Source organism: Oryctolagus cuniculus, chromosome 13, assembly GCF_051225735.1.
Source record: "Oryctolagus cuniculus isolate XC-2025 breed Fujian yellow rabbit chromosome 13, ASM5122573v1, whole genome shotgun sequence".
Taxonomy (NCBI): domain Eukaryota; kingdom Metazoa; phylum Chordata; class Mammalia; order Lagomorpha; family Leporidae; genus Oryctolagus; species Oryctolagus cuniculus.
Window position 1 is genome coordinate 76,949,247 of NC_142879.1, and position 10,689 is coordinate 76,959,935.

Here is a 10,689-nt window from a genome sequence, read left to right on the forward strand (position 1 = left end):
TGTGCCAACAGAATTTTATGACATCATGCATTTGGCTTTCCAAATTTTACATATTGAGTTTGATCTAAAACTTGTGCTGTTTAATATTTTAATGTCACCACCAACCTCAACAGAGAAGGATCCATATATTAAGAAGCCATCAAACTCATAGTGGTGGGTACAAGTTTTCCAAAACCTGAAATTCACCTAAAAACTCAAATTTTATTATTAGTCTAAACTATCATCAATTGTTTTCCTTGCCATAAACATACCCTTTCATTTATTTCAGGAGGACCAGCTCAACATCTAGGTTTGAATAAATAGACTGTGTTAGTCGGTCTTTCATGACAAAGCAGCTAATTCAGCTTGCCACACAATTATAGAAATCCTTTTCCTCCAAAAATTCATTGCAGTCTTTCGCCATGCAGTAGAATTACTTTATTTCCCACTTGTTCATACTGAATGTTAAGAAGATATTTATTCAAGAATCAAGAGTTAATACAATTGATAGTTTTGCTTCCTCATTAGGACATTCATAAATGACAGTAGCATTTGTTTTCTTATTTATGTATTTCCTACTTGTTTGAGTGTGTGGTTGTGAATAATCAAATGCTTATCAATTTGGTGCCACCCCTCGATTCATGCTAGAATCAGCAGTTTCACTCACCACTGCTTTTGCACCATCTGTGCAAATGTCAAAGCAGTGAAAATGCCAAATAATGTCTTAATATTTTTACGAAAATAGTTTTGACCTTGGCAGTGCCTAGTGATCCATAGGTCATACTTTAAGAAACACTGCCAGAAAAACAAACTTTGGGTAACTCCTATATTCATCCGAGAATTGAATTTTGCCTCATTTGCCACCTCAATTTTCTGAAAGATTAAATTGTCAATAGAACAAACCATGAATTTATCTAATGTTGTGCATTCAGCAGAATGAGACTTCTAGCGATATCCAGTGTTGTAATTCCTTGCCACTCCCAGATATTATTTCTCTGTCAGGTTGGTGATCCTAGGTCTATGTCCTAGGAAAACACCATCCATAACCTTCCTTCCTCTTTCTATTTATCCCTAACCAGGTGCTCCTCACACTATGTATGCCTTCAAGTTCTCCCAAGGTGTACGTCTTCTGAAACAAGATTGTTCTCCTCTGCATTCTTTATTAATTTTGGGGGTGGGGGAAGGAGAGGAGGAGGTACATTTCATGTTGCTTTATCTTAACCATGTGTCTAATTTAATTTCAAATTTCTCCCCTTAAACCTATGTTTGATTTGTATGTCTCAATCCTTTTCCCTTGTATGTTTTCTAAGGAATTATGTAAACTGTCTTCACCGATGTTCCTCTTATTGTGCTACCTTCTCTCCCAGGAATGTTGCCTTAGTCAGGCGATAAAGAACTTGGCAGGGAGACCAAAGACTCATGCTGCAATCTTGGTTTGACAGTGAATTAATGCATGAAACATCTTGGTGTCCCATTTTCACACTTGTAGAGCACATAAATTGAGCTTGATGGTCTCCTACTCCTATGACTTCTTGATTTCTTGAAATGAGTTGTTGGCTCTTGCTTTCCAGCTATCCAAATATGGTGTGCAAGTGGAGCATTTGGCCTAGAAGTTAGGATGCCCATGTGTCAGACTGGACCTTGGGCTGGATTCCCAGCTACAGTTTCTAACGGTAGTGTTCTGCTGCGGTAGCCCCCGGGAGGCACTGGTGATGGTACAGGTAATTTGTTTTCTGCTGCCCATGTGGGAGATCTGGATTGCATTCCCAGCTTTCAGTTTTGGCCCTGGCTGCTACAGGTGTTTGGCAAGTATACCGGTAGGTGGGAGCTTGTTCCTTGTCTCTGTCTTTCTGTCTCTCTAATAAATAAATGAGCAAATAATTTTAATATCAGGTAGTTTCAGTTTTCCAGTAAATTTACTGCTAATCTCCACTCTCAAGGCAGTGTGTGTTCCTTGGAAATACTAATGGGGGTACTTCCTTTAATTAAAATGAATAATTGCCTTGTTGTAAATTATGAGTCTGAATGAGTTTACCACCCCGCTCTTGGTTAATAACTCAGGTGGAAGATTATAGCTGTTTTCTTGTTAAGGCTTTTGCACTTATGCCTTTTGGGACTGAAATATATATGTATTAAATATATGTTATCTAGTTTCTAGAAAGATCTCAAAACATTTCCCATTTATATTTTTTTTTGTAATTTGCATCTCCAGCTCAGTTCAGTGGTGACCACACGTTAATTTCTCTTTAAGGAATGTGAATCTGGCTCTGACGTCACATCTCTGGAACTCACGCATGGACTCCCAGTTTCTGCTGTCCATCTTGATCCTTTTCTTCTTCCTTTATGGCTGAATAGCCTTTTGTTGACCTTATTTCAAGTCTCCAACCTCATTTTAGATGCAGATGAAAGCTGAGTACCAACTTCACATGTGTCTTCCTATGATATTTTTGCCAGCCCACTACTGAGAAGCTGATTTAATCTGACCATTGGTTTACTTATCTGTAAAATGTAGATAACTGCAGGTTTTAAGGATGATAAAACATAAGACATGCAGTGTTTAGTACATAGAAAGTTCTGCATAATGGTAATAATCACTTTATTTTTTCCTGAGGTAAATAAATTTATTTATTTGTTAAAGATTTATTTTATTTTTATTTGAAAGTTACAGAAAGAGGTAGAGAGAGACAGAGGTCTTCCTTTCGCTGGTTCACTCCCCAAATGGCTGCAATGGTTGGTGCTGAGTTAATCCAAAATCAGGAACCAGGAGCTTCTTCTGGGTTTCCCATGTGGGTGCAGGCACCATTGACTTCCTCTGTTGCTTTCCCAGGTGCATTAGCAGGGAACTTGTGATTGGAAGTGGAGTGGACATCACTTGAACCAGCACCCATATAGGATGCCAGAACTGCAGGCCAGGGCTTTAACCCACTGTGCCACAGTACCATCCTCAAATAAATTTATTTTTGATAACATACATTTTTAAACTTTTATTTAATGAATATAAATTTCCAAAGTACAGCTTATAGATTACAATGGCTTTCCCCCCATAACTTCCCTCCCACCCGCAACCCTCCCTTTTCCCTCTCCCTCCCCCCTCCCATTCACATCAAGATTCATTTTCAATTCTCTTTATATACAGAAGATCAGTTTAGCATATATTAAGTAAAGATTTCAACAGTTTGCACCCACACAGAAACACAAAGTGAAAAATACTGTTTGAGTACTCATTATAGCATTAAATCACAATGTACAGCACATTAAGGACAGAGATCCTACATGAGGAGTAAGTGCACAGTGACTCCTGTTGTTGACTTAACAAATTGACACTCTTGTTTATGGTGTCAGTAATCACTCTAGGCTCTTGTCATGAGTTGCCAAGGCTACGGAAGCCTTTTGAGTTTGCTGACTCTGATCATATTTGGATAAGGTCATAGTCAAAGTGGAAGTTCTCTCCTCCCTTCAGAGAAAGGTACTTCCTTCTTTGATGACCTGTTCTTTCCACTGGGATCTCACTCACAGAGATCTTCCATTTTGGTCATTTTTTTTCCCCAGAGTGTCTTGGCTTTCCATGCCTGAAATACTCTCATGGGCCTTTCATCCGGATCCGAATGCCTTAAGGGCTGATTCTGAGGCCAGAGTGCTGTTTAGGACATCCGCCATTCTATGAGCCTGCTATGTATCCCGCTTCCCATGTTGGATAGTTCTCTCCCTTTTTATTCTATCGGTTAGTATTTTCAGACACTAGTCTTGTTGATAACATACATTAAAAGGCGTTAGCTACACAGTAACTATATGGTAACTAACATGAAATCACAGACCTGTAGCTATGCCACAGCTGCATGGACATGGGTCTTTCTGGATGGCACATTTTAAAACAAGTGGATGCCCACTGCAGAGCTATGCCAAGTGGAATCTGGGAAGGAGTAAAGCTCTGATCTGATTACTCCCCCAGAATACCTTGCTGCTGACAGATGACAGGCAGGACATTCTAGTTACAAAGTAGTTACTGGGTGATTCACAAAAGTGAAAAACTGTCTGTTTTTTCAGAAAGAAGAAATTCTTTGTCCAAGTTCCTGGTGTGTTAAGTGGGAGGGCAGTGGGGGGCTGGGAGGGCACAGTCCAAAGGTTCCTGGCCAGTCAGATGGCTAGATCCAGAGTGGCTGGATACCACTCATGATCATGACTTGTGATTTGTAATCTTGGGTGAATTACGGGTAAATGAAAAGGCCAGCCATCATCAACTAAGATGAACAGACAGCACCTCAGACTGCATGAGGGCTGGGCTTGCAGTAAGGTTTCACAAGCCATTGTGGCCAAATATTTCCTTTCTGCATTTGACTGACAGAGCAGCTCCCGCCGCCGTCTCACAAAACTTGTCCCACTCCATCTTTGGTCTTCCCTGCACACTCCATGTACCCAACAGTGTCAATCCTCTTGGCCATCTCTCTACCTTCTGCAGGTTTTGCTGGTTCCTGCTTTATCATGACCAGCTCCTGCCTGGTGGGTTCATCATTCCAAACAGCCTTGTTGTTCCCAACCAGGATGATGGGCACTTTGATACAGAAACGCTCAACTTCAGGGACCTATTTTTCTGGCATATTTTCTAAACTGTCAGGGTTGTGGATGGAGAAGCAAAACAGTAGCACATCGGTGTCTGGGTAGCAAAGGGGCCTCTGGTGATCATAATCTTCCTGTCCAGCCATGTCCCAAGTCCAAACATACCTGCTTTCCAGCCACTTGGGTGGTTTTCAAACACCTTGGAGACACACACCTGTGAGAAGTAGCTCTTGCTGAAGAGTTGTCAAGCACATCTTTCACAGACATTGTCACCTACAATCACCAGTTTCTTCCAGATGACAGCCTTTGCTTTCAAATGTACTACTGCAGGGTGCACAGCCCGTGTGGCGGAAGCTGTGCAGTCTCTCGAACATCTCGGATAGAAAGCCTGGGCCTGCTGATGTCTCAGAGTGTGACTTGTTGGCGGGCAAGTGGCCAGCTGAGTGTGGAACTTAACCAGGGAAGCAACAGAGGATGGCAGGTGGCAGGTAGGGAGCATGAGCCCACTAAGTTTGTCTTTGATCGTTTCAAAAGCCTGAGTCATTTATTTGTATAAAAAATTAGTGAACATTCAGCAGACTCATAGAATGGCGGATGTCCTAAACAGCACTCTGGCCTCAGAATCAGCCCTAAAGGCATTCCAATCTGGCTGAAAAGCCCATGAGAGTATTTCAGGCATGGAAAGCCAAGACACTCTGGCAAAACAAACAAACAAACAAACAAAAAAACAAAAACAAATAAACAAACAAAAAAAACCCTAAATGAAAGATCTCTGTGAGTGAGATCCCAGTGGAAAGAACGGGTCATCAAAGAAGGAGGTACCTTTCTCTGAAGGGAGGAGAGAACCTCCACTTTGACTATGACCTTGTCTAAACAAGATAGGAGTCGGAGAACTCAAGGGGCTTCCATAGCCTTGGAAACTCATGACTGGAGCATAGGGAGATTACTGATGCCATAAACAGGAGTGTCAATTTGTAAAGTCAACAACAGGAGTCACTGTGCACTTACTCCTCATGTAGGATCTCTGTCCTTAATGTGCTGTACATTGAGACTTAATGCTATAATGAGTACTCAAACAGTATATTTCGCTTTGTGTTTCTGTGTGGGTGCAAACTGTTGAAATCTTTACTTAATGTATACTAAACTGATCTTCTGTAAAAAAAAAAAAAGAAATTATCAGTTCCCAACTTGACTCTCACTGGGATTAAACATGACAATAGGTCTGATCTGATTTCATCATCATTTAAAAAATCATCTATTATTTTTCACTTTATGTTTCTGTGTGGAAGCAAACTGTTGAAATCTTTACTTAATGTATGCTAAACTGATCTTCTGTGTATAAAAGAGAATCGAAAATGAATCCTCGTGTGAATGGAAGGGGAGAGGGAGTGGGAAAGAGGAGGGTTGCGGGTGGGAGGGACGTTATGGGGAGGAAGCCATTGTAATCCATATTCTGTACTTTGGAAATTTATATTCATTAAATAAAAGTTAAAAAAAATTAGTGAACAGACAGCATACTTAAAATTATGTAATTTCATATTTGTTGCTATTCTCCATAAGATACAAAATAGTGAATGTTCTGTACATTTGTGTTAACATGAGCAGAAACAAAAGGAGAATCCTGCTACAATGTGGAATGTCCTCAGGGTTCTGTTCCTCCATCCATATAATGAGTGAAGGAGAGCAACCCCAGAGTGGACATCCACCACTGCACCGTGCAGGGTCGTCACGGTGCCCCTCGCCAGTGGGAACAAATACTGCTTCTGAGTTTGGTTCTTAGAACCTGGTGGATGGCTGGAGCGGGACGGATGTGTATATGGCTTCCTGTCCAATACCATTCATCTCATTTATTTTCCTGCCACTGGCTCTTCTTCTCTGCAATCACACCAGTTATTGCTTTTTAAAGCGAGGCTCTGAGTACCAGGCGATTGATCTGTACCAAGGAAGTTGAAGGGATTATCAGATCGTGCAATCAGCAAGAAGAAAGGAGGTTTCAGTTTAATTCCAACATAGCCTCCATCTCCAGCTGTTAACATTAGTAGAGTGCTTCTAATAAAATGGTCAAATTTGTGATCACGTTTGTTGTAACGAGCACCCCCTTTACAGATGTGATGCCTGGTTTCCAGCAGCTGCAGGGAGGTCTATTGGATTAACTCCAGTCTCGTGATTGATTTGCTCTGGGTTCAGCCAGCCCACAAGGCAGATGTAATGGTGGGAAGTATAGAGTGTGTATCTTGGCCAACGACAAACTCATTCTCTTTCTGAGAGCAAGATATTGTCAAGACCTGCGGCCATAACCCATCATTCCAGAAACTTTTAACTCCTTTCATTGTGGGAACACACATCTGCTTTTATCTGAACTCAGGAAATTCACTATCACTCGATAACTTCTACAATCAATTATCCACTTCTGGATTCTGTGCTTTTGAGGCTTATCATGTTCTGTGGTCAAGCATAATTTCTGGCATCACCTCTTTGTTATTGGTGAATGTCTGTTACAAATATTAACTACTCTTAGAATAACTTAAATCATAATTAGGAAGGTATATTAGGTTCTAGGGCAAAAAAAATATAGCCTCAAATGAAACAATCAACTTTTCGATGAGACTTTCCTCTATTCCTTACTTTTTTGAACAGAGATGCCAACTGCCATCCACTTTTTTTTTTTTTTTTTTTTTTGGACAGGCAGAGTGCACAGTGAGAGAGAGAGACAGAGAGAAAGGTCTTCCTTTTGCCCTTGGTTCACCCTCCAATGGCCGCACACTGTGGCCGGCGCACCGCGCTGATCCGATGGCAGGAGGCAGGTACTTATCCTGGTCTCCCATGGGGTGCAGGGCCCAAGGACTTGGGCCATCCTCCACTGCACTCTCTGGCCACAGCAGAGAGCTGGCTTAGAAGAGGGGCAACTGGGACAGAATCCGGTGCCCCAACCGGGACTAGAACCCTGTGTGCCGGCACCGCAAGGCGAAGGATTAGCCTAGTGAGCCGCGGCGCCGGCCTTATTCCTTACTATTAACAAGACTTTGAAGGAAGTTGATTGAAGCTGGTTATAAAGGGCTCTGCAAATTGAGATTTCCTGACTGTTTCACTTATTGAAACAGGTGATTCTGCTGTCATCAGCTGACACCTGGGCAAAATGACACAAAAAATGCTGAAGCAACTTGTTCAATGCCCTAGCTGGGGAAAGAACATAAAGAAGACTTGAAACTAGGCCTTCTGACTTCATCTCTTTCTCACAGATGCCTTTCTGGTTATTATTTTTAATGCATTTCTTAGTAAACAACAGATTAGCAATGTTGGAGGATTTTGATATTCAGTCTTACTTAAAATCATTGGTTCAGGGTTAATCTTATAAACTTGTTTAAATCATTAGCTAGTTCATTATTAAACTCTTAATGGAATTGATCCAGTGAGACAAATGAGAACAATATGAGCAAAGTGATTTGGACATGGGCAGCTGGCCAGATGTCTGCAGACTATTACGTGCAGCTGACTCTAAGTCAGCGTTGTCTGTCTCCAGTTTCCAAGTCACGATGAAAGTGATATGAGCTCTGAGAAATTACGTTTGAAGTGGAATTACAATGAGCACTAGCATATCAGGACCAGCACAGAACATACTCGAGAAATAAAAATAATCAGAATGAGAGGGTGATATACCCAATGAGCAGGTGTAGACTACGAAATCACTGATTTCAGAGTAGATTCTATCAATATATGATAATCTGACTAGAATGACCAATCTAACTAGAACTACTCAGGCCAAAAGTAAATGGATCAAAACTATTTGCATGAAAACAGGTTGTACAGAACAAGAAATTGTTGAAATAATAAATTGATGAAAAATATTTCACCTTACTTTTTCAACATATGTTAGACTGCTTTTAAAACTACAATGCATTTTCCAGCATTTTCAAGTGAGATAACTGAAGAGAAATGCTTTGAAAATTATGACACACTAGCAAATGTAAAAAATGCCATGTTTATTGTTGGATGGTGTTCAAAGATCGAGACTAGGGAGGGGGCTAAACACTGTAGTCAAGAAACAAATTAAGGAGTAGAACAAAAGAAGAGGTTGAGAATTAAAAACCAAAAGCCTGTCTAGGGAAAATAAAAATAATATAAGAGTAATATTATGACCACACATGCCCACAAGTATACACAGTGAATCTGTAGATTTTCTTATTTTGCAATTTTTTTTGTTTCATCTGTATCTTGTAATCTTTCCAATAATCCAATGAGAAAATAGGCAAGTTTTTTGTAATATATATTTTGGGTTTTTTTGTTTTTTTAATAGAAAACTTTTATTTAATAAATATAAATTTCAAAAATACTTTTGGATTATAGCAGTTGTAGTATATATATTGAAAATGTTTATTTTTATTTATTTGAAAGGCAGAGCGGCAAAGAGTCAGATACAGAGAGAAAGGTCTTCTATCCCTGGGTCCACTCCCGGAATAGCTGCAACGGTGAGGCCCTCCATCCACATCTCCCACATGAGTGGTAGGACCCCAGTACTTGAGATGTCATCTGCCGCCTCCCAGGGTGCACCTGAGCAGGAAGGGGGATGGCAACTGGCAGTGGCACTTGAATCCAGGCTCTGCTATTGGGGATGTGGTTGTCCTGTATTGGCGATGTGGTTAATCTGCCGTACCTCAATGTCCACCCTAGAAGGATATTATTAACACTACTTGAGAGATGAGAAAATTTAAGCCTACAGAGTAAGCGATTTGTATAAAATGACACAATTTTTAAGTGCCAGATTTGAACATATGTCCTCTAATTTCTTCCATTGTGTCAGGTCGAGTTTTCAAAAAGAGTTAATTGGAAATTCAGATACTCACATTTACACTCTGGATGTCTCTAAATAGGTGGCCCAACACTACTTTTCAGACCTGCATTATTTTCATTTGTGAGATGCGGAAACACAACTATCTGGATTTTGCAAAAATGTTTGATAGCGAGAAATACATTTCACACTGTCATACACACATGTAGGTGGAACAAAGGATTACAACATAATACCTTTTCTATGAGACTTCTTGGTGTACTCTGTGCTTTCCAAATGTTGGTAATAACTCTTTAGGTAGATTTCTTTTTTTTTCTTTTTTTTTTTTTTTTGACAGGCAGAGTGCACAGTGAGAGAGAGAGACAGAGAGAAAGGTCTTCCTTTGCCGTTGGTTCACCCTCCAATGGCCGCCACGGCTGGTGCACTGCAGCCGGCGCACCGCACTGATCCGAAGGCAGGAGCCAGGTGCTTCTCCTGGTCTCCCATGGGGTGCAGGGCCCAAGCACTTGGGCCATCCTCCACTGCCCTCCCGGGCCACAGCAGAGAGCTGGCCTGGAAGAGGGGCAACCGGGACAGAGTCCGGCGCCCCGACCGGGACTAGAACCCGGTGTGCTGGCGCTGTAAGGTGGAGGATTAGCCTAGTGAGCCGCAGCGCCAGCCTTAGGTAGATTTCCTAAGCCACTAACTTATTCCAGGTTTGGACTAGATAGATGAACTTTTCCCCAATTCTCTTTTTATGTGGTCATTGTAAGTCCAGAGTTGGATCCATGGGATCACACTAAACCTATCGGGTGGAAAAAGCCAGGCTTTCTAACTGGAGAAAGTATTGACCCATCTGGGTCTTTGTAGTTAATATGAAAAATTAGCAGAACTCCGAAGAAGCAGCAAATCTCAGTAAGAAAAAAAAAAAAAAAACAGGATTGTCATCAAAGTGCTCCCATTCCATCACGGATTGCCCACTAGAATTCAAAGCTGATAGCTCAAAAGGAGATGATTTAATAATAATAGCAATAGTACTTTATATAAATACACTACCATTTTATTTTTCTAGTGTTTTATATTCTTTCAAAATGATGTTTTAGAAAAGTAGTATTATACCCTTTGTCCAGATTAGAAAACTAAGATGCTGAAAGGTTAACTGACTCATCAAGCACAATGCTTTAGATAAATACTCAGAAAATATTATTGAATTATGCTGTGCACATGCAAATGAAAAAGCAAGCTAATAACAATAGGAAGCAATTTCCTGACTGCAATTCAAGTTCTTCCATCTATACAACACTGAGTTACTTCAGAAAGTGAATCTGCATAATTCTAAGTAGGTCCTCTTTCTAGGCTGAGTCTAAAATAAACTTCAAAGCAGAAATAAA

The 10,689-nt window shown here is 40.7% G+C and overlaps 1 pseudogene; it reads right to left on the minus strand.

The window, feature by feature from the left end:
* Positions 1 to 3,570: 3,570 nt before the first annotated feature.
* LOC149122679 (transforming protein RhoA pseudogene) lies at positions 3,571 to 5,077 on the minus strand (annotated as a pseudogene).
* Positions 5,078 to 10,689: the final 5,612 nt, after the last annotated feature.